At 48.8% G+C, this 26,074-nt stretch overlaps 1 long non-coding RNA gene and 1 pseudogene across 1 annotated transcript; both read right to left on the minus strand.

Moving 5' to 3' along the window:
• Positions 1–26,074, minus strand: part of LOC125726951 (contactin-associated protein-like 2) — a 252,898-nt pseudogene that overhangs the window by 29,569 nt on the left and 197,255 nt on the right.
• On the minus strand, positions 18–2,026 carry LOC125726952 (uncharacterized). The gene is made up of 3 exons (XR_007388473.1): positions 1,934–2,026; positions 1,385–1,604; positions 18–1,329 (listed from the first exon to the last, which is right to left on the minus strand). It is a non-coding gene; the product is annotated as an uncharacterized LOC125726952 (long non-coding RNA).

The following is a 26,074-nucleotide window of genomic DNA, read 5'->3' on the forward strand; positions in this document are numbered from 1 at the left end:
CCATATCCCCAGACTGGATCTCACATCCCCAGCCTGGATCCCATATCCCCAGACTGGATCTCACATCCCTAGCCTGGATCTCACATCCCCAGCCTGGATCTCATATCCCCAGACTGGATCCCATATCCCCAGACTGGATCTCATATCCCCAGCCTGGATCTCATACCCCCAGCCTGGATCCCATATCCCCAGCCTGGATCTCATACCCCCAGCCTGGATCTCACATCCCCAGCCTGGATCTCACATCCCCAGCCTGGATCCCATCCATTTTGGGCCTCAGCTGTGGCCTGGGCTCCGTCCCCCATCCTCTATGAGTCCTGAGTGCTTCCCATGGGCCGGCAGGTCATGGAATTAGTGGCCATCTCTGAGGTAAGAGCGATCGATGGGCTGGCAGAGCCTCCCGCTCCCACCACCCATCCGCTTTCCCCTCTTCCTCACACGCGCTGGGGAGGCGCAGGTGCAGAGCACAGGATCCAGCCCTCAGGCCTCCGGTGGCTGGAACTGGAATTGCGCCGCTCCATTCTGTGGTCCGAGCCCTTGTACTCTCCCGCTCCCCAGAGTGACGTCTCCTGCCAAGACCAGCAGCATCCTGCCAGCTCAACATGCAGACAGCTGCCAGGTAATCCAGGTGGCGTAGCGGGCAGACGGAAGCTGGACCTGATTCAGATAGGGCTCACTCTGCCCATTACAAACAAGCAAAGTAGCTAATGACAAGTCGTAAGCAACTTAATAAATTAAGCTAAATTAATAGCTGACCTGCTGAAATGTTAATCGCTTGGAAGCGCATGCAGGAGATGATGTATGTGAGAAATACAATGGTCCAGTCTCAGACATCAGCATAAGGTCAGCGACAAGACATTTTCAGATGCAGACAGAAGGAAGAGTATTAGAGGTACGCCGAGTGGAGTTCCTGGAAAAAACGGAAAAATCCTTAGAAGGAATGAAAGCGGCGTTTAATTATTTTAGGTCCATCGAAGCAATTCAGGGCACTTAGCTGTGTCACTAAGCTGCCAAGGAGAAGGTCTGCTTCCAGGATGGATAGGCTGTCTGCATTAAACAAGCTAATACATGATACTCTTTTCATGCACCAGTAAATTTCGGGAGGTCATAAGCAGATCAGAGCCGCAGAAACTTTTCAGAAGGGAAGCATACAACAGCAGAAAGTGCATTTATAACATTTAAATGGTCTGCACTGTATTATTCAACTAAATAAGACAACAATTAATTAAACAAGACAACGAGTAGAATGCGTGGGCACAGCTCTGCTCTGCTACCTTTCTCTGTGCCACTCTGTACAGCTGATAAACTCACACGGCTCTGCTCTGCTACCTTTCTCTGTGCCACCCTGTACAGCTGATAAACTCACACGGCTCTGCTCTGCTACCTTTCTCTGTGCCACCCTGTGCAGCTGATAAACTCACACGGCTCTGCTCTGCTACCTTTCTCTGTGCCACCCTGTGCAGCTGATAAACTCACACGGCTCTGCTCTGCTACCTTTCTCTGTGCCACCCTGTGCAGCTGATAAACTCACACGGCTCTGCTCTGCTACCTTTCTCTGTGCCACCCTGTGCAGCTGATAAACTCACACGGCTCTGCTCTGCTACCTTTCTCTGTGCCACCCTGTGCAGCTGATAAACTCACACGGCCTGCTCTGCTACCTTTCTCTGTGCCACCCTGTGCAGCTGATAAACTCACATGGCTCTGCTCTGCTACATTTCTCTGTGCCACCCTGTGCAGCTGATAAACTCACACGGCTTTGCTCTGCTACCTTTCTCTGTGCCACCCTATGAAGCTGATAAACTCACACGGCCCTGCTCTGCTACCTTTCTCTGTGCCACCCTGTGCAACTGATAAACTCACACGGCTCTGCTCTGCTACCTTTCTCTGTGCCACCCTGTGCAGCTGATAAACTCACACGGCTCTGTTCTGCTACCTTTCTCTGTGCCACCCTGTGCAGCTGATAAACTCACACGGCTCTGCTCTGCTACCTTTCTCTGTGCCACCCTGTGCAGCTGATAAACTCACACGGCTCCGACCTGCTACATTTCTCTGTGCCACCCTGTGCAGCTGATAAACTTACATGGCTTGCTCTGCCACCTTTCTCTGTGCCGCCCTATGCAGCAGACACATTAGAACGGCTCTGCTCTGCCACCTTTCTCTGTGCCGCCCTATGCAGCAGCACACTCGAACAGCTCTGCTCTGCCACCTTTCTCTGTGTCCCCCTGTGCAGCTGACAAACTCGCATCCTCTTACATTTTGTCCTTACCAGCTCGCAAATGGCCACGTGGAAAACCTTCTGGAGATGGAAAATAATTAACAGCAGCAAGCAAACCAGAAGCTCTCTTAATAAATAATTAATCGTGGAATAATTTCGAAAGTCGATCATGTTAATTAACCGGCATGAATAGGAATGTACAGGCACAGGAGTGACAAATGTGTGGATTCACAACAACAAACAACAAATGTATTTTTGTATAGCGCATTATCACAACATTACGTCGTCTGAAAATGCTTTACAGCATCCGTACCCAAAGCCCCCAGTGAGCAAGCCAAAGGTGACAGTGGCAAGGAAAAACTCCCAAGAAGGAAGAAACCTTGGGACCAGACTCAAAGGGGGAGCTCATCCTCTAGGGGTCAGCAGGGAGAGTCAAATCAAGAGAAATTCACAGGGATGTACAGGCACAGGAGTGAGCAGTGTGTGGATTGACAGGGATGTATAGGCACAGGAGTGAGGAGCGTGTGGATTCACAGGGATGTATAGGCACAGGAGTGAGGAGCGTGTGGATTCACAGTGATGTATAGGCACAGGAGTGAGGAGTGTCTGGATTCACAGGGATGTATAGGCACAGGAGTGAGGAGCGTGTGGATTCACAGAGATGTACAGGCACAGGAGTGAGGAGTTTGTGGATTCACAGGGATGTACAGGCACAGGAGTGAGGAGCGTGTGGATTTACAGGGATGTATAGGCACAGGAGTGAGGAGTGTGTGGATTCACAGGGATGTATAGGCACAGGAGTGAGGAGCGTGTGGATTCACAGGGATGTACAGGCACAGGAGTGAGGAGCGTGTGGATTTACAGGGATGTATAGGCACAGGAGTGAGGAGTGTGTGGATTCACAGAGATGTATAGGCACAGGAGTGAGGAGCGTGTGGATTCACAGGGATGTACAGGCACAGGAGTGAGGAGCGTGTGGATTCACAGGGATGTATAGGCACAGGAGTGAGGAGTGTGTGGATTCACAGGGATGTATAGGCACAGGAGTGAGGAGCGTGTGGATTCACAGGGATGTACAGACACAGGAGTGAGGAGCGTGTGGATTTACAGGGATGTATAGGCACAGGAGTGAGGAGTGTGTGGATTCACAGGGATGTATAGATACAGGATTGAGGAATGTGTGGATTCACAGGGATGTACAGGCACAGGAGGGAGGAGCATGTGGATTCACAGGAATGTACAGGCACAGGAGTGAGGAGCGTGTGGATTCACAGGGATGTATAGGCACAGGAGTGAGGAGCGTGTGGATTCACAGGGATGTACAGGCACAGGAGTGAGGAGTGTGTGGATTCACAGGGATGTATAGGCACAGGAGTGAGGAGTGTGTGGATTCACAGGGATGTATAGGCACATGAGTGAGGAGTGTGTGGATTCACAGGTATGTATAGGTACAGGATTGAGGAATGTGTGGATTCACAGGGATGTACAGGCACAGGACTGAGCAGTGTGTGGATTCACAGAGATGTACAGGCACAGGAGTGAGGAGTGTGTGGATTCACAGGGATGTATAGGCACAGGAGTGAGGACCATGTGGATTCACAGGGATGTATAGGCACAGGAGTGAGGAGCGTGTGGATTCACAGGGATGTACAGGCACAGGAGTGAGCAGTGTGTGGATTCACAGGGATCTATAGGCACAGGAGTGAGTAGTGTGTGGATTCACAGGGATGTACAGGCACAGGAGTGAGGAGTGTGTGGATTCACAGGGATGTACAGGCACAGGAGTGAGGAGCGTGTGGATTCACAGGGATGTACAGGCACAGGAGTGAGGAGTATGTGGATCCCACAGCGATGTATGCTTGTATATACTGAGGCAAAACAGAATAAACACTTATAAAACAAGCCGATATGTTCATCATCCCTCTGGCATGTTTACTGACAGCCGGAGATGAGGTTCTTTCATTACTGATCACAGTCACAGGGAAGTCTATGCCCAGTGTCATGTTATAAACGTGTTGCAATCCGCATTTGAATGATGTCGGAAAGGCCGGCTGCGTCCAGACACAGGGGAGTCTGAGACAGACACCAACGTCAGGAGAAATTAAAATCTGGGCACGATCTGGAGCGACTCCAAATAAGAAAAGCAAAGAGTGCTGGAGAAAACAGCTTCACTCCAGATTAAATCACATTTCCCCTCAAGAGTCATGGACCCCCGGGGGCAGGCGGGCCGGGTGTATAAAACATGAAATATGGATCTTAATAAATCATTTCTCATCCAAAATCTGAAGCTCAGTCACGCTTTTGAAAATTCCATGAATATTCAAAGGCACCTTTATGTGCCTGTAATGAGGTCCACCCTGGGATGGGACACTCCCTGGACGGGGTTTGGTACAGCAGCGGGGGAGGGGGCTACCAGGCGGCAGCACTGCCAAACCTCTACCGTCAGCAGAGGGCGCCAACACGTCTTTCAGCAGTGAGGAAGCTGGTGAAAGCTGATAGCCGGAAACCGCGGATCACAGTCGGCTTTTCACCGCGGGGCTCTGGTGGTGCGGAGGGCACAGCTGTGCAGGTTTCACCATGAAGGTGAGAGTCATCAGTATGTTCCAGAGTGGTGCCCATCCGAACCAGCAGTAGGAATAAGAGGATCGCATTAAGCGCCAAAAGTCTTCTTAATGCACTATTAAAGTCGCATGCCGTCAATTAAAACCTTCTTGGCAATCAGTCAATAAAAGACAGAGAGAGAGAGAGAGAGAGAGAGAAAGAGAGAGAGAGAGGGAGGGAGGAGCGAGATGCTCACTTTTGTACGGCATTTATCTTCCTACAATGCACTTTAGGAGTTAAAATGTTAACTGCAGGCCCAGAGACAGAGGGGGGACAGAGGCAGATCCGTGTCTGTACCCAGGGCAGGTGAGACAGACGGCAGGAGGGCCAGAGGCAGAGGGGGGACAGAGGCAGATCCGTGTCTGTACCCAGGGCAGGCGAGGCAGACGGCAGGAGGGCCAGAGGCAGAGGGGGGACAGAGGCAGATCCGTGTCTGTACCCAGGGCAGGCGAGGCAGACGGCAGATGGGCCAGAGGCAGAGGGGGGACAGAGGCAGATCCGTGTCTGTACCCAGGGCAGGCGAGGCAGACGGCAGGAGGGCCAGAGGCAGAGGGGGGACAGAGGCAGATCCGTGTCTGTACCCAGGGCAGGGGAGGCAGACGGCAGGAGGGCCAGAGGCAGAGGGGGGACAGAGGCAGATCCGTGTCTGTACCCAGGGCAGGCGAGGCAGATCCGTATCTGTACCCAGGGCAGGCGAGGCAGACGGCAGGAGGGCCAGAGGCAGAGGGGGGACAGAGGCAGATCCGTGTCTGTACCCAGGGCAGGGGAGGCAGACGGCAGGAGGGCCAGAGGCAGAGGGGGGACAGAGGCAGATCCGTGTCTGTACTCAGGGCAGGCGAGGCAGACGGCAGGAGGGCCAGAGGCAGAGGGGGGACAGAGGCAGATCCGTGTCTGTACCCAGGGCAGGCGAGGCAGACGGCAGATGGGCCAGAGGCAGAGGGGGGACAGAGGCAGATCCGTGTCTGTACCTGGGGCAGGCGAGGCAGACAGCAGGAGGGCCAGAGGCAGAGGGGGGACAGAGGCAGATCCGTGTCTGTACTCAGGGCAGGCGAGGCAGACGGCAGGAGGGCCAGAGGCAGAGGGGGGACAGAGGCAGATCCGTGTCTGTACCCAGGGCAGGCGAGGCAGACGGCAGATGGGCCAGAGGCAGAGGGGGGACAGAGGCAGATCCGTGTCTGTACCCAGGGCAGGCGAGGCAGACGGCAGGAGGGCCAGAGGCAGAGGGGGGACAGAGGCAGATCCGTGTCTGTACCCAGGGCAGGCGAGGCAGACGGCAGATGGGCCAGAGGCAGAGGGGGGACAGAGGCAGATCCGTGTCTGTACCCAGGGCAGGCGAGGCAGATCCGTATCTGTACCCAGGGCAGGCGAGGCAGACGGCAGGAGGGCCAGAGGCAGAGGGGGGACAGAGGCAGATCCGTGTCTGTACCCAGGGCAGGGGAGGCAGACGGCAGGAGGGCCAGAGGCAGAGGGGGGACAGAGGCAGATCCGTGTCTGTACTCAGGGCAGGCGAGGCAGACGGCAGGAGGGCCAGAGGCAGAGGGGGGACAGAGGCAGATCCATGTCTGTACCCAGGGCAGGCGAGGCAGACGGCAGATGGGCCAGAGGCAGAGGGGGGACAGAGGCAGATCCGTGTCTGTACCTGGGGCAGGCGAGGCAGACGGCAGGAGGGCCAGAGGCAGAGGGGGGACAGAGGCAGATCCGTGTCTGTACTCAGGGCAGGCGAGGCAGACGGCAGGAGGGCCAGAGGCAGAGGGGGGACAGAGGCAGATCCGTGTCTGTACCCAGGGCAGGCGAGGCAGACGGCAGATGGGCCAGAGGCAGAGGGGGGACAGAGGCAGATCCGTGTCTGTACCCAGGGCAGGCGAGGCAGACGGCAGGAGGGCCAGAGGCAGAGGGGGGACAGAGGCAGATCCGTGTCTGTACCCAGGGCAGGCGAGGCAGACGGCAGGAGGGCCAGAGGCAGAGGGGGGACAGAGGCAGATCCGTGTCTGTACCCAGGGCAGGCGAGGCAGACGGCAGATGGGCCAGAGGCAGAGGGGGGACAGAGGCAGATCCGTGTCTGTACCCAGGGCAGGCGAGGCAGACGGCAGGAGGGCCAGAGGCAGAGGGGGGACAGAGGCAGATCCGTGTCTGTACCCAGGGCAGGCGAGGCAGACGGCAGGAGGGCCAGAGGCAGTCCTGGGGCTCTTCTCCAAATACCTCAGCCCTGAGCCCTGATTCCCTGGGCAGCACTGAGAACTCAGAGGGACAGAGATGTCCATACACTGGCCCCTTCATGCATTTCTGGAGCAGCACAACTCCCCCAAGGCTGGTATGCGGTTAAGGTGAGGCTCGTGGAAATAGTCTACCACAGTAACACATACTACATGTACAGAGAGAGGCTCACAGATTCAGTTTACAGTGGTACCATGTACCACCCGTGCGCAGTGTGGCTCACCGATGCAGTTTACCACAGTAACATGTACTGCCTGTACGCAGTGCACCTTGTGGATACTGTTTACCACGGTAACATGTACCATTCGTGCGCAGTGCGGCTCACCGATGCAGTTTAGTGTGGTAACACATATCATTTGCATGCAGTGTGGGTTACTGCTGCAGATTATCACGGTAACACATATGACCTGCACACAATGTAGCTTATTGATGCAGTTTACCATGGTAACATACCACCTGTGCCTGGTGTGGCTTGTTGATACAGTTTAGCGTGATAACACATACCGCCTGCATGCAGATATAGCTTTCTGCAGTTACACATACTGCCCGTGCACTGGGCGGTTCACTGTCCCAGCTGGCTGCTCCCTCTCCATCGCAACACGAGGTCTGCCTGTCCAGCTCGTGCTTCTACAATGTGACATGCCCCCTGCTCCTCTGCCAGTGCACCATTAAAGCAAAAAGGAGGTTTCATTTTTTTCTTGAGTTGGACTGACGAACGCGTGCGAATGTGTGGTGGGGGGGGGGGTGTGACTCAGAAGCCCGGTGGATACGGGGGAGCATAGATGATAGATGGAACCGATTAGACCCCCCCAGCCCCTGCATCTGAAGCAATGGAGTAGGATTACAGAGAGAAGGGCTGTTAGGACCCTGCCCCAACCCCCCCCACACCCCCGGGGGCGGCACTGCCTAAGACTCCTCCGGGAAACTCACGTGGTACGTTAGCCATGAACGGCCAGCCTGGGTAAGTCCACTTAGACGCGCAGAATGCAGACGATAAGCACAGGGACAGCATTCCTGGCGTGTTTGTTCACAGCGAGGGGTGCTGAGGATGCGGGGGATTGCTGGTGGGCCCCCACTGCATGGCCTGCCCCCGCTGCATGGCCTGCCCCCGCTGCATGGCCTGCCCCCGCTGCATGGCCTGCCCCCGCTGCGGGATTATGTCACGCGCTGGATGCGAGGTTGAACAGAGCCACATCAGCAGTCAGGACAGCGAGGCCTGTTTCGGAGCGATACCGCCACCCCTCCCGCCGCCATAAGCCCGCGCGTCTCTGTGCGACCGTCACTGGAACACCACGGTAATGGATCTGGCCTGTAACTCCTCATGTTCCGGGTCACCTAACGGGACGCTGGCGCCTGCTGAAGCCGGGCTCTGCCAAGCCCTTCAGGCGGAGCCAAGAATTACGAAACAAGTACTATCAATGTCACCACTGATACAGCTCATATACATAAGCAGCAATGCAGAGTCTATGCAGGGGAAGGAGAACTAATGCAAATGACCTTATTTTACTGGACAAAGAACCTGCATAAACCTACTCTCTCATCCATCCATCCAAGTATAGGACACAAATAAGATAAGATAATCCACACAGATATACATACATATACAGACACAGACCCCCCCCCCCCACACACATGACCAGGGGCTGCATTTAACCCCCAGTCCTGTACTGCACTGTCAGGCCAACCTGCCACCCCCAGAGCAATTAATAAGTCAGTCATTTACATATTGATTATTAATAATTATATCATTTAACATTATAGCCCTGAGGCAATAATCTTTTCATTTAGATCATTTTTAAGTTGTAGCTTTCTTTTTGTATTTACTTAAAAGAAAGTCAATAAATGATTGATAGTCAGCCAGAAAGATTTGTGAAAAGAGCAGCACAGCTGGAGATCAGAGACAGTGACATCTGGAGGGGCAGATACTCACACTTCAGCTCCAAACGGATGAAGTCCGTGTTTCCCAGGTTCTCCAGGAAGACGCCATACGGCGAGGAAGTCTTGAAGTAGAAGGAGATGTCGGCGCTGGTCTCGCCTTGGAAGGTGGAGAAGTGCAGGTAGGACGAGGGGGGTGGTGAAGGCCGCTGCGTTCCAGTAACTCCCTGCCACACCAAAAGACACGTGAGAACGTCACCCCGTGCCGGGAAGCAATGCTTCGGTGTGCAGTCAAGGGCTTCACTGGCTGGCAGTGACAGGATCAGGCCGGATTTCAGCAGCCACAAGCGCAGAAGGTCTGGCCTCCTCCTGCAAAAGCAGCCTGACACTGGTCAGCATCAGAGCAAGCACTGTGCACTGCGAAATGAACAAGCACTGCGAAGGGTGAGCACTGCGAAAAGAGTGAGTACTGCGAAAAAGCGGGCCCCACAGTGCAGGATCCTCATTTTTATCGCATAGTTTAAACAGACAACAAACCATTAAGCTTTGAATAAAGAATGAATGTTCCGATGAATGTTTGCTTCTAAAACAAAATACCGACAGAGTTGATGATCCTATTATTTACGAGAGCTCACTAAATGATGCTGCATTCCAAGTATTACAAGAAATTCGGTTCACTGGCATGTCTCTGTGCTCCATCAATGGACACAATTAGATTAGTTATTTATATTTGAATGCATCAATGGGTTGGATAAAGACTCTTGTGAAAAACATATAAGACTAACCAGCTTTTCCTCCCCTAATTATCCCAAGAATAAAAATCACCCGAAATGAGGCTTTGTCTCTGTCTTTTTTTCTGACCTCCTTGCGACCGATTTTCCCAGTGCATCCGGAAAATCCATAATTCCGGAGATCCACTCCCAAAGGCAAACTAATGATTTAGCATGTCACCGGATACTGGCAGCTTCCCTGAATACAAACACCCGCAAGGGTAAGAGCCCCTTTCCCATTTATCCATCTTAATTTCTGAGTCAGGCGACTGCAGTCCGATACACTTCCTCCTGAATTTTTGGTTCGAAGACGGCGGTTCATGGGAATAAAGTGTGAGTCCGCATTAAGCAGCACGTGAGAACAGCTCTGCATGGCTGCTTAATGTGAGCATACACCGCATCCGGAAGGTCAAGGCAAAGCATTTAAAACAGAAGGGCAGGCAGTCGCAGGAGATCAGGAGGCGGTCAGCGCAGATTCATGGCTCCCCTTATAATGAAAAGCATAGGACTAATGAGGGACATCTGAAAGGTAGCGGAGGACGGTAATGAGGGGCATCCTTAAGTCAGCAGTGGATGGTAATGAGGGGGATCCTTAAGGTGGCGGTGGATGGTAATGAGGGGCATCCTTAAGGGGATGGTAGACAGTAATGAGGGGCATCCTTAAGGGGATGGTAGACAGTAATGAGGAGCATCCTTAAGGGGATGGTAGACAGTAATGAGGAGCATCCTTAAGGGGATGGTAGACAGTAATGAGGGGCATCCTTAAGGGGATGGTAGACAGTAATGAGGAGCATCCTTAAGGGGATGGTAGACAGTAATGAGGAGCATCCTTAAGGGGATGGTAGACAGTAATGAGGAGCATCCTTAAGGGGATGGTAGACAGTAATGAGGGGCATCCTTAAGGGGATGGTAGACAGTAATGAGGAGCATCCTTAAGTCGCCAGTGGACAGTAATGAGGAGCATCCTTAAGTCGCCAGTGGACAGTAATGAGAGGCATCCTTAAGGCGGTAGTGGACAGTAATGAGGAGCATCCTTAAGTCGCCAGTGGACAGTAATGAGGAGGATCCTTAAGTCGCCAGTGGACAGTAATGAGAGGCATCCTTAAGGCGGTAGTGGACAGTAATAAGAGGCATCCTTAAGGCGGTAGTGGACAGTAATGAGGAGCATCCTTAAGTCGCCAGTGGACAGTAATGAGGAGCATCCTTAAGTCGCCAGTGGACAGTAATGAGGAGCATCCTTAAGTCGCCAGTGGACAGTAATGAGGAGCATCCTTAAGTCGCCAGTGGACAGTAATGAGGAGCATCCTTAAGTCGCCAGTGGACAGTAATGAGAGGCATCCTTAAGGCGGTAGTGGACAGTAATAAGAGGCATCCTTAAGGCGGTAGTGGACAGTAATGAGGGGCATCTTTAACCCTCTGGGGTCTAGGGGTAGGGAACACACTTTCAGTGACTGGGACATGGTCACACATTTCATTCAATATCATAAACTTAATTCATGGCAAATAAATTATTTCTTATATATTTGTTTTGGCATTAAACTCATCTTAATCTTAGTGTACTTTGTAAATATGTCAGATTTATGTGAAGTTTGTAATTTGACATCAAAGCATAGGCATTGCAAAATGCAGTTTGGAACACTTGCAGAAACATTATAAAAGTACATAGTAAGCAATGGTGGCAGTTTGTTTTGATCCCAGATATCTGATCACCAAAGTCTTGGCTACATAAAGATGACTAAGTGGTGTAGTTGCAACATTCAGCTGGATAAATAAATAAAAAAAACCAAACTCATGTCACTATTTCTGGGCTCCTTTCATTGAATATGTAGCAACTTTCATGTGTATGCATGAGTCATTCACACCTGGCCACACCCCCCCCCCACCCTTTTACAGTATGAGGCTGATTGGGATGTATCTGGTGCGAATATGATTTGAATACGCGTAAATGCGGCTACTAAGAATGCAAATACTGATCTTCAGGTGAGGGTGGCACTACACTCACCCCGATGCAGGTAAAACAAAGAAAGGTGACATGGTTCACTTTTTTGCCGATTTTTAAAAACCTTAATACTTCCGACAATTAACGTCTTGAAAAGAAGACAGATTACGGATTTATGTTTCTACAATAAGATTTCGACTCCAGATTTCGAAGCCGTCGACTCCAGAGGGTTAAGGCGGCAATGGATGGTAATGAGGGGCATCCTTAAGGCAGTAGTGGATGGTAATGAGGGGCATCCTTAAGGCAGTAGTGGACGGTAATGAGGGGCATCCTTAAGGCAGTAGTAGACGGTAATGAGGGGCATCCTTAAGGCAGCAGTGGACGGTAATGAGGGGCATCCTTAAGGCAGTAGTGGACGGTAATGAGGGGCATCCTTAAGGCAGCGGTGGACGGTAATGAGGGGCATCCTTAAGGCAGTAGTAGACGGTAATGAGGGGCATCCTTAAGGCAGCGGTGGACGGTAATGAGGGGCATCCTTAAGGCTGTGGTGGACGGTAATGAGGGGCATCCTTAAGGCAGCGGTGGACGGTAATGAGAGGCATCCTTAAGGCAGCGGTGGACGGTAATGAGGGGCATCCTTAAGGCAGTAGTGGACGGTAATGAGGGGCATCCTTAAGGCAGTGGTGGACGGTAATGAGGGGCATCCTTAAGGCAGTGGTGGACGGTAATGAGGGGCATCCTTAAGGCAGCGGTGGAGGGTAATGAGGGGCATCCTTAAGGCAGCGGTGGACGGTAATGAGGGGCATCCTTAAGGCAGTGGTGGACGGTAATGAGGGGCATCCTTAAGGCAGTGGTGGACGGTAATGAGGGGCATCCTTAAGGCAGCGGTGGAGGGTAATGAGGGGCATCCTTAAGGCAGCGGTGGACGGTAATGAGGGGCATCCTTAAGGCAGCGGTGGACGGTAATGAGGGGCATCCTTAAGACAGTGGTGGACGGTAATGAGGGGCATCCTTAAGGCAGCGGTGGACGGTAATGAGGGGCATCCTTAAGACAGTGGTGGACGGTAATGAGGGGCATCCTTAAGGCAGCGGTGGACGGTAATGAGGGGCATCCTTAAGGCAGTGGTGGACGGTAATGAGGGGCATCCTTAAGGCAGTGGTGGACGGTAATGAGAGGCATCCTTAAGGCAGTGGTGGACGGTAATGAGGGGCATCCTTAAGGCAGCGGTGGACGGTAATGAGGGGCATCCTTAAGGCAGTGGTGGACGGTAATGAGGGGCATCCTTAAGGCAGCGGTGGACGGTAATGAGGGGCATCCTTAAGGCAGTGGTGGACGGTAATGAGGGGCATCCTTAAGGCAGTGGTGGAATGGTAATGAGAATTGCCCTTCTTAACCAGCCAAGGCCAGGGCCAAATGTCAGCCTGCTTGCGGGGGCACAGCAGGCAAAAATAACCTGCGTATCCCTGTCCAACTATCTACCACGGGAACAGTGTGCAAAAAAGAGGACCATCTGGTCACGTGATGCGGAGCCTGCACTCCATATTGACCTTCCCTTCTCAACGAGTTTCTTCTTGGAGAGAAGATAGGGACCAACCCCCCCTCCCCCCATTAAACATACGCAAATTAAGCCTGAAATACACAGCATCTGCAGGACGCTTCTCTTTGGAAATACACAGCCGATCCCAGAGCAACCAGAGCACCCGTCCCGATGTCTTCAACCATCTGTATGTGACAATATAATCCCGGCTGTGGTACAGCACTGAGGACACAAAACAAACTTTAGAGCCCCACTGGGGGGTGCCGGCTTATCTGGGAAGCCCAGAAACCGCCTCAGTAATTATCTGGCACCCGCTGCCGTCAGACCGGCCTGCGTCTCGCCATTTCCAGCCATTGTGTCCCCCCTGCGATTCCGCTATTTGCTCCCTCTTGCTTTATGAATCAAAAACTGCGTCCATATATGAGGACAGAGACAGCTTAGTGGGATTACGGAGATTTATTTATCTTTCATTTTAATTAAACAACTGCAGGGGCTTCTTGCCTGCGTGTAATTTCACACAAACCGTGTTTATTCCAGAATACGAAACGGAAAACATCACCATGTCCGTAACGACGCAGCCATGCCTGTCGGTATGCTGAGGCTAATTTAGCCTATTTTGCAAACAGCGTGTTCTGGACGATTCTCTGCGAAGCCTTCTGGAGATACAGGGCAGAGATGGGGAGGGGGGGGGAGATGGCAAGGCCTGCTGGGAATTATGAGCTGCGTGTTTCTCCTGACCTTGATCCCCTTGTTTCGGGTGGAGAGCAAACAGACTTCTGCAAATGCAGCAAACAGCAAAATGGCTCATAATGATGGGATGGTAGCAGCTTAACAGTGGCTGTGGGCAGCCAACAATCGGCAGCACAGCAGGATGGGGGCTCTGCCTCACCTCCAGGCCCTCAAATAGGGCTCACTACCGGCAGAGCACTAGCTGACTTTTTACCAGTGTTATCCATCTATCCATTTTCCAAACCGCTTATCCTACTGGGTCGCGGGGGGTCCGGAGCCTATCCCGGAAGCAATGGGCATGAGGCAGGGAACAACCCAGGATGGGGGGCCAGCCCATCACAGGGCACACTCACACACCATTCACTCACACAGGCACACCTACGGGCAATTTAGCAACTCCCAGTGTTATTTTTTTTTTATCTCCATTTTAACACCAAAGGAGATTTTTTTTCACTTTGCTCTCTGGAAACACTTTATGTTTGGTACATATTTAGCCAAAAGAAGGAGAAAACACCAGCATTACAGTAAAACTACTGCATAAAGACAAAAACCCACATTCGATCCTCATTCAAGGGCATTAGCCTCTTTGCTGCTTTGCTCTAATATCACGGTGAGTTTTAATCAGGCATCATGACTCATTACCGTGGGCTGGCGGGCTGGGTGGTTTTTCTAAGGCCAAGCTCCACAGATGAAAAAAGCTGCCTCTGAACACAGCGGGCATTTATGGTGAAAATCAGGTACTGATCAGAGGTGAATCTCTGGGATAATTTTCCTTTTCAGTCGTCCATCGTTTAACAAAGGAGGATGGAGGATGGCTGGGCCAACTGACCAGAACACAGCTAGAACAGGCACACCGCATGCACAGAGTCAGGACGGGACTGGATCTGCACCCCTGTAGGTGCGAGGACAGGCACGCTGCCAGCACAGAGTCAGGAAGGGACTGGATCTGCAGCCCTTTAGGTGCGAGGACAGGCACGCCGCACGCACAGAGTCAGGACGGGACTGGATCTGCAGCCCTGTAGGTGCGAGGACAGGCACGCCGCACGCACAGAGTCAGGACGGGACTGGATCTGCACCCCTGTAGGTGCGAGGACAGGCACGCCGCACGCACAGAGTCAGGACGGGACTGGATCTGCACCCCTGTAGGTGCGAGGACAGGCACGCCGCACGCACAGAGTCAGGACGGGACTGGATCTGCACCCCTGTAGGTGCGAGGACAGGCACGCCGCACGCACAGAGTCAGGACGGGACTGGATCTGCTCCCCTGCCAGTGAGGCCAGTGAAGCTCCTTGCCTCAATTTATTGTTCATTCAAATGACATCACACCTTTTAAGGGCATGGATTCAAGAAATAAATAGCCAATATGGCTACTTCTTGTTTAAGGCATTAAATCTATGAAGTCGCATCCCATGTCAGCTGGCTGCAAGGGCTGCTTCCACAAGGGGTGCTAAAGAGCAGGCGTGTTATATCGATATTTTGACAGTTATCGTCACTGCCTGACATTAATATCTGGACAATTATGGTGAATACCTAAAAATGTAATAGTAATTCCACGTAAAGGGAAACCAAAAAAAGATGCACAGACTATTACATCACAAATCACTTATAAATATTTAGACTGTACAATTTTTAGTGCAGATGTATTGTGCAATTTTTGGCAACTGGACTCATTTGGGTAACAGCTAAACATTTTAGATGCCTTAAGATACTTGAGGCAAAATATTTTAAAGAGTGTAGTTTCTTAGTCCATTCAAATTCATTTATTTATTCATCAGTTGTTCATTCAATTCACACTGTTGCCTTTCAGGCACGTTTAACCAGACAGTTACCACTATACATCTAGTTATTCATCTGCATCTCAAAATTATATTTAACAAGAGCTTGGATGATGGGTGATATTCATTGGAGCCGGTTAGGTTAAGTTAACGACTTAAACCAAGAACTCCACGTTCTTACCTGCAGCCAGCTCAGTTTCATACACTCTGCCATTTCTCCACAGCTCAACTTTTTGGGCGCCTTTTCTTCTGTAGATCATCCAGACCATAAAACTCATCTGTCTTAGCAGATCACAGCCTAAAAGCAGGTTTTGCTCTGCCTCATCCTACTTGTCTAAAGAGTGAAACGACAGCCTGTCCATGTAAAATCACACTTCTCCGTGGGAGTGAAAAAGCCTTAAACCATTTTATTCTTTATGTCACGCCCATCAGAGCATGGAAGGCGTACAGCAAAAAAAAACACGAAAGTAAGAACCTGCCAGCGCTGTCCCTGCGGCTACATTAACACCCGTTTATTCGCCACCATTATTCAGCGCTTCATGCTTGCTAAGCTGTCTGCTCAGACAGAACTTTTTCTGACAGATTCGAGCAGCTTCTATCTTATCTGCAAAACAAACCAGGAGTGAAGCAGGATCCCTGAGAAGCGGTTGGATCCCTGTCACAAAGCTCATCAACCTTCCCCAGGTAAACCCGCCGACCGTACAAAGGGCAAGCCCTTCATCAGTGCTTGACATTTCCAGATTTCTCTTTCCCGAACAGGAAAACCACCCCCTCTCTCCTGTGGATCACAGGGGAGTGCAGCAGACCAATAACGGATAAGGTATACACAGAAAATAAAATTCCGACCTGGACGCTGAGATACATCATCCGCTGTCACTCCAAGAGCCTCATGCTCTTCTGCTGAAACACAAAGCGGCCAAACAAGATTTCCTAGATATAGCTGTGCATCTGCTAAAGTCCATGAAGACCAATTACCTGCAGGGTGACCATGAGCAAACCTAGGGATCAATTCCAGGCAAACAGCTGCCGAGTTTCACAGGATGCGAGCTTAAAGGTTGCAGGCCAGTCAAGCTAACCACCGGAGTCATTTGCTCACAGGGATTTCAACAAATCAGATGGATGTGGACAAGTTCATCCACGAATGAGAGAAAATTCTCACTGCACTTCAGACTTTGCTAAAGATGTTAACGCTGCAGTTTGAGAGCGAAAACTGGAAAAGCTTCTAAGCAAACAGTCAGCTTCTGCTGATTTCCGGGGAGCTTTTAACAGCTGTCTCCTGGCTGGAGAAGTACAGAACGTGGATGACAGGCTACAGCAAAGCACACGATTATGCAGTCAGCAAAGGCACTCTCTCCTCTCTCGAGCTGTACACACATGGAATGGGCTGCGTCTTCATGTCTATCTGATGTATTCGATCTGAATAAGCAACATTCTCTGCTAAACATATTGAGGCATTTTTCTTGCCACTCAGAGAACTCATCTATAGACTGGTTAGTCTGCATGTATGCAAGGAAGAAGGTGTTCCTCAAGGTTCAGTCCGAGTCCAAGTACTTTTCATTCCACTTCTTACCATTAGCTGTATTTTAATTTCAGGCCAATTTTTCTGAAATGAGTTTTGAATGATTAGTTGCAAGTCATACAAAGCATCAAGCCAGCACTTGAAGGTGAATTGGCGGCTAACCCCGTAGGACACGCCAGACCTCTTTTTTCCTTGCCACAGACTCATCCACACTGATCTCTAGTCAGTTCCACGTCAACTGAAAGATATAATCCTTCCTAATCCTTCCAGCATGTTCTGGGTCTGGTGGGATACCTCCATAATATCACCCCTAGGAGATGTCCAGGTGGCATCCTTATAAGACACTCGAGCCGCCTCTCGATGCAAAAGACCAGCAGCCCAAACTGCTCACCCTGCCCAGTACGTCCAGAAACCCTGAGGATCAACATCATTTTGGCTGCTTGTTCCCAAACCCTTGTTTTTGCACTAATATCACCCACAGCTCATGACCTCAGGGGAGGACAGGACCTTATGCTGCCCAGTAGCTGAAGCGATCCACCTGTCAATGTCTCGCTCACTTTTTCGTCACTCGTGAAGGTAATCTTGATGCATTTAAATTCCGTCACTACGGGCAAACTCTATTTCGTCTGGTGAAAGATGCGACCCAGTTCTGCACCTTGAGAATCAAGAACAGGATCAGAGACAAGACACACCGTAGAGGCCAGTCTCCACTCTGTGTTAAGGATGCGAACTCGACTCTTATTGCATTTGTTCCGGCATTGAACAGCTCTCTTGAATTCTAACAATGTCTCAGAAGAAGTGGCAATAAAAATGATCACTTTTTGGAAAAACAGATAGATACCTACACAAAACTGGGGAAGCAGACAAGCAAGAGTACTATTACTACTACTAATAATACTACTTCAAGAGTACTATTATGACTAATAATAATACTACTCTAAGAGTACTATCAATACTACCATACAAAACAACAAATCCATGGAGAATATCTTGAGATGTCAATGCCTTGGTATCTTTTGTAAGTCTGCATACTGTCACTCTTCACGGTTTCTTGCATTGCTGATTATTGAAAAGAAGCTCTCCTCAACCAGGAAGCATAAGAGTAGGTGGGGGGGGGGGGGGGGGGGGGGGAGTCCCTCATCATTCCTGTTTTGCATTCATCAAGATATATGAATTCCTGCTATTTTGATAAAGAGCAGCTGCTGAACTAACCTGCGGCACCCCCACTATGTGAAAAAGAACCAAACCATCGCGAGTTGCACTTTTCCGGAATGTCTGTTCTATAGAGAAAGTTCTGTCGGTTATTCGCTGGGAAAAACCTGCTTAGGTGGCAAAACAGCAGGATCTCGCAGGCTGCACATCATCTATCAGTGTGGCATTTCATTCCGTCTGCTTGTATTTATACGACAAAACAAAAGGTTTGTAATGCCATTGTCTATAGATTTTTCCATCTTCAAGCTCATGTTAATGAGTTGTTGTATAGATGTTGCTGACAAGCTGGACTAATAAACAACGTTGTTATTTCTGTGTTTAAAGGAAATAACTGTCAAGTGTCAAAATTGCTTTTCGTACATTTCGTGGTTATATGTTTGGTAAGAAAAACAACTCGTTCACCCTCTGAATCAGTAAAACAGGAGCTTTTATTATCTGACTTACCAAAAGCCTAAACCAGTGTATACAAAGTAAACATAAATGATGATATAATGACAAAGCAATTAGTCACCAAAACACTGCTAGTCCATAGCTGATCAATAAATAAGTCAAATTTATTTATAGAGCACATCTGAGGATGACAAGCATACATCAGAGCGTACACCAACGCGTACACCAGAGCGTACACCAAAGCGAACACCAAAGAAAACACCAGAGCATACACCAACGTGTACACCAAAGTGAATGCCGGAGCGTACACCAAAGCGAACACCAGAGCGTACACCAATGTGTACACCAAAGCGAACACCAAAGCGAACACCAAAGAAAACACCAGAGCGTACACCAACGTGTACACCAAAGTGAATGCCGGAGCGTACACCAAAGCGAACATCAAAGAAAACACCAGAGCATACACCAACGCGTACACCAAAGCAAACACCAGACCGTACACCAAAACATACACCAAAGCAAACTCCAGAGCGTACACCAAAACGTACACCAAAGCAAACTCCAGAGCGTACACCAACGTGTACACCAAAGCGAACGCTGGAGCGTACACCAACGCGTACACCAAAGCAAACATCAGACCGTACACCAAAGCATGCATCAAAGCCAACACCAGAGCGTACACCAAAACGTACACCAAAGCAAACTCCAGAGCGTACACCAAAACATACACGAAAGCAAACTCCAGAGCGTACACCAACACGTACACCAGAGCGTACACCAAAACGTACACCAGAGCGTACACCAGAGCGTACACCAACGTGTACACCAAAGCGAACACCAAAGCAAACACCAGAGCGTACACCAGAGCATACACCAACATGTACACCAAAGTGCTTTGCAAAACATAAAATACACTGAAGTGTAGATGATCTGAGTTAAAGAGCAACAGGAATAAAATGATAGAAAATAAAATTAGGTAGACTATATAATAAAATAACCAAGGCTAGGGTGCAGGACCACCCAATCACTGAGTCAAGGAAGGACCTGGAGCCTATAGTGAGCAGCACTGGGCCCAAGGTCGGTGTGCTGGTACATCGCCAGTCAGAGTCAAAATAATAAGAGCAAAGCTGTCATCATTCAGAGATGTGGGCCAGTAGCCAGGCTGTCCTGCAGGTTATTCCTGTCCTTTCATACCCAAGGCTATCTGTCAACTTTGTTTACCACACCGCCGTGTCCGACGCCTGTCTGTTACCATCTGCTCTCCAGAACGTTCAAATGTGCCAAGCCCAGCCACATCCTCAGCAGCCCTTTACACCTGTCTGTCTGCGCATGGAGGTAAACCGCAGAGTATTAGTCAACAACCTACTAACAAATATGGCCTAGTTGAACAGAACCAGCTAAGACTCTCAGGTATTAGTACTGTAATCTCCACTGTACTCTTTTACTATACAAAAGTGTTTTCAAAAGATTATTTTCTGAGTGGAGGTCCCTGTACATAGCTGAATTAAATACCAAAATACCAAACGCAATATACCAAATGAATGTGAAATTTAAGTGCTATTAGTGGCTACAGTATGAAGTTAGAATTTCATGAAGCACTTAAGTTACAGAGTAGCTGTCAGTCTACTGTGACTCACTGCAGTGTCTGCCATGAGACTGTGACTCCCAGGAGACCTTCGTGGGAATTTATGTTTGTACCTCTGCAGTGTGGATGGTTAGCAAATACAACATCTAAAACAGGAAGGTTGAACATCTCAGCCTCTTAGCAATAACAAGGAATGCACGTCTACATGCGATGTCTGCATGCACATCTGCCACGCAGGACACCTGGGGGAGGAGCAGGTCAGAGCTCCACAGCACAGGAATGGCGCGCTGGGCAGGTGTCCGCGGATCTCTCACAGGAGAGAGCGGGGCTCTGGGCAATCATGAGGAATTAGGGCTTTCGGCCCATCCAATCCATCATTGAGGGAACAGCAATGTGGAAAGACCCTCTTCAGGGCCTGGATCCAGACCACAGGCCATCCATCATGGAGCCAGAAGAAGTAAGGAGCACCTTGAGCACACGGCATTGCTGCTGACGAGAGTTAACGTCCAGAAACAATGCATGTTCTTACAATACCTTGTCTTTAGCTTCGTTGTAATGGGTCTCCTCACAGGTGTCCTGTTGTGAAGAGGAACACTTTTGTAAACATCTATTCATGAGAACAAAACTGTCTAAAGAACAGTCCAGGAATGAAGCGCGTGGCTGTGATGAAAACGACAGGGGTCTGTTGTGCAGCTAAGAAAAATGCTGTGGCTGTTTACACAACCACAGCGTCAAGAAACAGCAAATATTCAGCAGCAATGGAACAAAAAAATAAATGTAAATAAATGTAAAAGTCTGTTGCATCGACAAGAAAGAATCGATTTCAGGTCTTATTGATGCACTCTATTTTATGACAACGATCACTAGGACACAACGGCTACCAGTTAGTTCCTCCTTCAGATGGTATAAGGAGCAGATAGTGGGCGTGAGGAGAGCAGGGCAGATGAACGATGTCATCCTGTCAGAGTGCCGTGAAGAATCTCATCTTCCACCTCCATCTCAGCAACAGCTTTTATCCAAGAGGTCACCTGCTATAGGTACCGATTAAGGAGCACAATCTACGACTTGACTTAGAGCAGAAAGTCTGAAACACATAGCGTACGGGCAGCATCCCACCTAAATCACACAGGCAATTCCCCAGCTGTATCTGCTCAAAAGCGCAGAGAAAACCTACTGTCCAGCTTCTGTTTTCCAGGAGAAAGGAGCAATGTGCTGATGACTTAAAGAGAACCTCAACATCAAATCTGGGAGCTTCCAAGAGCTCCTTCCAGGAGATACAGAATAAATAAGGTGGTGGATTTTCTCCATGCTGGAAACCATGGGAGGGGGGTTTAGCAGAGACGGCCTGGCAGAGGGGCCTCTCTCTCCATGACAAACACTGAGCTCCATCTGCTGAATGATGTACAGCACAACACATGAGGCACGCAGAGCACAGGGTCAAAGCGGGCAAAGCATTTCAGTGCTGAGAGCGTATTCCAAGCTCCCGAAGACCGTAAAGTAGTGTTCACTGAAAGTACAAAGGATCAAATCATAGAATCAAACCTCTTTCAGTTCAGTTCATTGTCTGCTGGGGCAGATAAAAGTACAAAGACATTATATACAAGCAGAGAACAGGGATAAGTTACCTTTACGAAGTGGACTGATGCATGCAGGGCTTACTACCGGTCATGTCCCATATAATAACGAATGCAAATGAGCTCAGAAATGTATGATATATACCACAGATCTATCAATGTGGTTTATACAGCTGAAAAAAATCATGTTTTATCTTAATCTTTGTGTGTGATTAGCAGTACAAGACCTTGATTATTAATTGTAGGTATGGAGGCTGTTTGAAGCTGTGACATTTACATGCATGTACGGCTCGTCCTAAGGTTCCTGCCTGTCTGTAACACTGCCCTCCTTACTGTGTATCCGTAACAAACTCCACTCTAAGTGCTCAGACGCATTTACATGCATGTACGGCTCAACCTAAGGTTCCTGCCTGTCTGTAACACTGCCCTCCTTACTGTATATCCGTAACAAACTCCTCTCAAAGTGCTCAGACGCATTTACATGCATGTACGGCTCGTCCTAAGGTTCCTGCCTGTCTGTAACACTGCCCTCCTTACTGTGTATCCGTAACAAACTCCTCTCAAAGTGCTCAGACGCATTTACGTGCATGTACGGCTCGTCCTAAGGTTCCTGCCTGTCTGTAACACTGCCCTCCTTACTGTGTATCCGTAACAAACTCCACTCTAAGTGCTCACAGGGCTGCTAAATGACACAAATGACAAAAGTTGTTTTTAGAAACAATAATCCTTTCATGACATTCTTGCAATTACACAAAAAAAAACATTATAAATCGTGCTAATGTTTTTTCTATTTTTTTTTTCTGAAGTGCTCTCTACATAATGTGGACTAGATAAAAAATGCATGACTCACTAATGGATAGAAGCCAGCAACGGCTTGTATTGATTTTTCATAAAAGTGGAAGATAGAGGTCATCTCAGACTCTTGAGTTTTTGGCTTTAGACATCATTCAAAGTCCGTAACTGATGGTGAAACACATTCCGCCACTGGATAATGAAATCTAGAAGTCTAGGTGGACAATCACCTAAAAAGTGTGAGGATCATCCACTCTTCTGAGAAGCCCCTCAGTCTGTGGATGGTGTCCCTGTGACCTGCGCTGCGTTTCAGGTCCGCATCCTGTCTCCCATTAAAGCGACCTCGACAAAAACAGAATCACCACAAATGAAAAAATCTCGGGTCCTGATCCTTAACTGCTGGACTTGGTAACTGTCATTAGTCAATGCCTCTTGTAAATAGTTTCACGCCTTGAGAAACACATTACAACTGTGCAATTAATTATGATTCTTTAAAATACCCCCCTTTACTTTAGCAGTGCAATTGTTACATAAGCCAAATGATTGTAATTAAGCTGAATTAATGGGCTGTCATAGCAGGTGAGTTTATTTTTTTTTTTACTGGTGAAACAAAAGCATTTTCCCCAAATGCTTCCATGCTTTCACACAAAACAAAGATATTCAATACTGCAGCTACAGCAGCGTAGATGTGCTTGAAAATATTAATCTACGAATTTATATTAATTAAGCAGATTGATCAAGAAGATTATTAAGCTAGACAAGGGTTTCTGAAATAGAGTTTTTTCCTGTTCTTTTAGAAGTTAGAATGTTCTTGTAAGCTTGAATAAAAAGAGTAAACATTTACCATACGTGGTGCTAGTTCTCCTAAAAAGTTATTCATCTGACTCAGACTGTTCACTCTTTAGTAGATTCATTACACTGAAATGTAGATAGTGCCCAATATAAAAGAGACAAGCTGCATAAACAAGAAGAGTTACTGGGTTGCTGAGAGAATCAGGGCCAAAGCAGAAAACACTCTACACGTTAAATATCTATGATCACCCAGACAGAAGGCACACACATCACCGGACACCAAATTACCCACATAAATTCAGGCCATGGCACCAACTGCGAGTTAGCGATTCACCCCCTGCTGGAGGACACCCACCCAGACACTGAGATAACAAGCAAACTTTGTTCAGGCAGAGATGAGCCCCGATCTGTATCTCTAACCCTCCTTCGACGCGACGCCGCACTTGCTGACTCACCGTGCTAACCTGAGAGTCTCCCAAATCTCTTCTACTAAAAGAAAATCCCAACAAAAAAAATTCTTCACAGCAGGAGAAAAATCCAACACATGACAGGATATTTGACTGCTCTGCACATGCTGACTAGGTCTGCGCCTGAGGATGTTTCATCTTTGCCCAAAGTTGACCATAAAGACAAAGCGCTTTCTCTTCTTGCATCATGGCAGAGCTTCTGTGCAGCACAGTGGTGCCAAGAAAATACAAGAATGTAAGACCAAGATGAAATCAGGAGACAAGCACCTTTACTCACAATGATATAAAGCAGCCTGTTACCTGACCCAGGCCCTGCTTAACTCTGCCCCCCCCGAATGGAATAGTGATACTTTATTGATTGCCATGATTTTGTATTTTTGCTCATCCCATCTTTCTCTGCATCACACACACGCACACACACACACACACATACACACACACACACACACATACACACACACACACACACACACACACACACACACACAGACAGGTGAGATTCAAGCCTATGACATTTTGGCGACAGGCACTCAGGCCTATTTGATGCCAGCAACACACCTGGAATAATATCTCACAACTAATTAGGTTAATTGGCAACAGGTCAGTATGATGATTGGGTATAAAAAGAGCCTCCCAGAGAGGCGGAATCTCTGCAGTGACGATGGGGAGAGGTTCAGCACTCTGTGCAGTGACGATGGGGAGAGGTTCAGCACTCTGTGCAGTAACGATGGGGAGAGGTTCAGAACTCTGTGAAGTAACAATGGGGAGAGGTTCAGCACTCTGTGCAGTGACGATGGGGAGAGGTTCAGCACTCTGTGAAAGTCTGCTTGGGTAAATGATACAGCCACTTAAGAATGATGTTCGTCAATGCAATATTGCAAAGAATTTGGGTTACTTCATCATCTACAGTGTATAATATCATTATGTGAATCGAGAGAAATCTTTGTATGCAAGGGACAAGGCAGAAAACCAGTACTGGATAGCAGTGATCTTTGGGTCCTCCAGGGGCATTGCATTAAAAACAGACACAATTCTACAGTGGAAATCACTGCATGGGCTCAGGAAGACTTCAGAAAACCTGTGAACACAGTTTGTCACTGCAATCACTGAATTCTAATATGCAAAGAAGAAACCACATCTAAACATGATCCAGAAAAGTCTCCAACTTCTCTGGGCCTGAGCTCATTTAAGATGGACAAACTGTGCTGTTTAAGCCAAAAGCCAGCATGCGTGATGGTATGGGGCTGCATTAGTGCTCATGGCTCGGGTAGCCTGTACATCTGGGAATGACCCATTAATGCTGAATGACATATACAGCAACATATGCTGCCATCCACATGTCTTTTTCAGAGAAGGCCTTGCATATTTCAGCAAGACGATGCCAAACCGCATTCTGCGTGCATTACACGCCTGCCTGCAGTCCAGACCTGTCACCCACTGAAAACATTTGGCACATCATGAAATGAAAAATACGGCAAACAATCGAGACCCTGAATTGTTGAATGGTTGAAATCTTACACCAGGGAAGACTGGGGACAACATTTCACTTTCAAAACTCCAGCTCAGTTCCCAAACATTTACAGTGTGTTGTTAACAGAAGAGGTGATGCAACACATGCCCCCGTACCAACTAATTTGGAAATGGGGTTGTACGTATAAATAGGTTTGAAGGGTATGGTGAGTTCCAACATCAACTGTGCTCATTTGCTGGAGCAGGGAAAATGGGAGATATTTCATAGATACTGATTGGCTGGAGTAGGGAAAGTGGGAGATGTTTGGTAGATGCTGATTGGCTGTAGCAGGGAAAATGGAAGACATGTAGAAGATGCCGATTGGCTAGAGATGTTGCTTTGATGAGTTCCACCCTATGATCCGATAACCTGGTTAACCTTATTTAAAAGCACATATCAGGTAATGAGCACACTGTTGCCTTGGAAAGTACAGAAACCCACAATAGTATGGGTGTTCAATGCATTTAACATTCTTAAAATAAATGGCCCAGCTCCAAAAGGCCAGACAAGGTCAATATTCAGATTTTTTTTTATCATGAGTCATTATTATGTTGATCAGCAAGTGCAGAATACAGGC

The sequence above is a fragment of the Brienomyrus brachyistius genome, unplaced genomic scaffold (genome assembly GCF_023856365.1).
Source record: "Brienomyrus brachyistius isolate T26 unplaced genomic scaffold, BBRACH_0.4 scaffold81, whole genome shotgun sequence".
Taxonomy (NCBI): Eukaryota; Metazoa; Chordata; class Actinopteri; order Osteoglossiformes; family Mormyridae; genus Brienomyrus; species Brienomyrus brachyistius.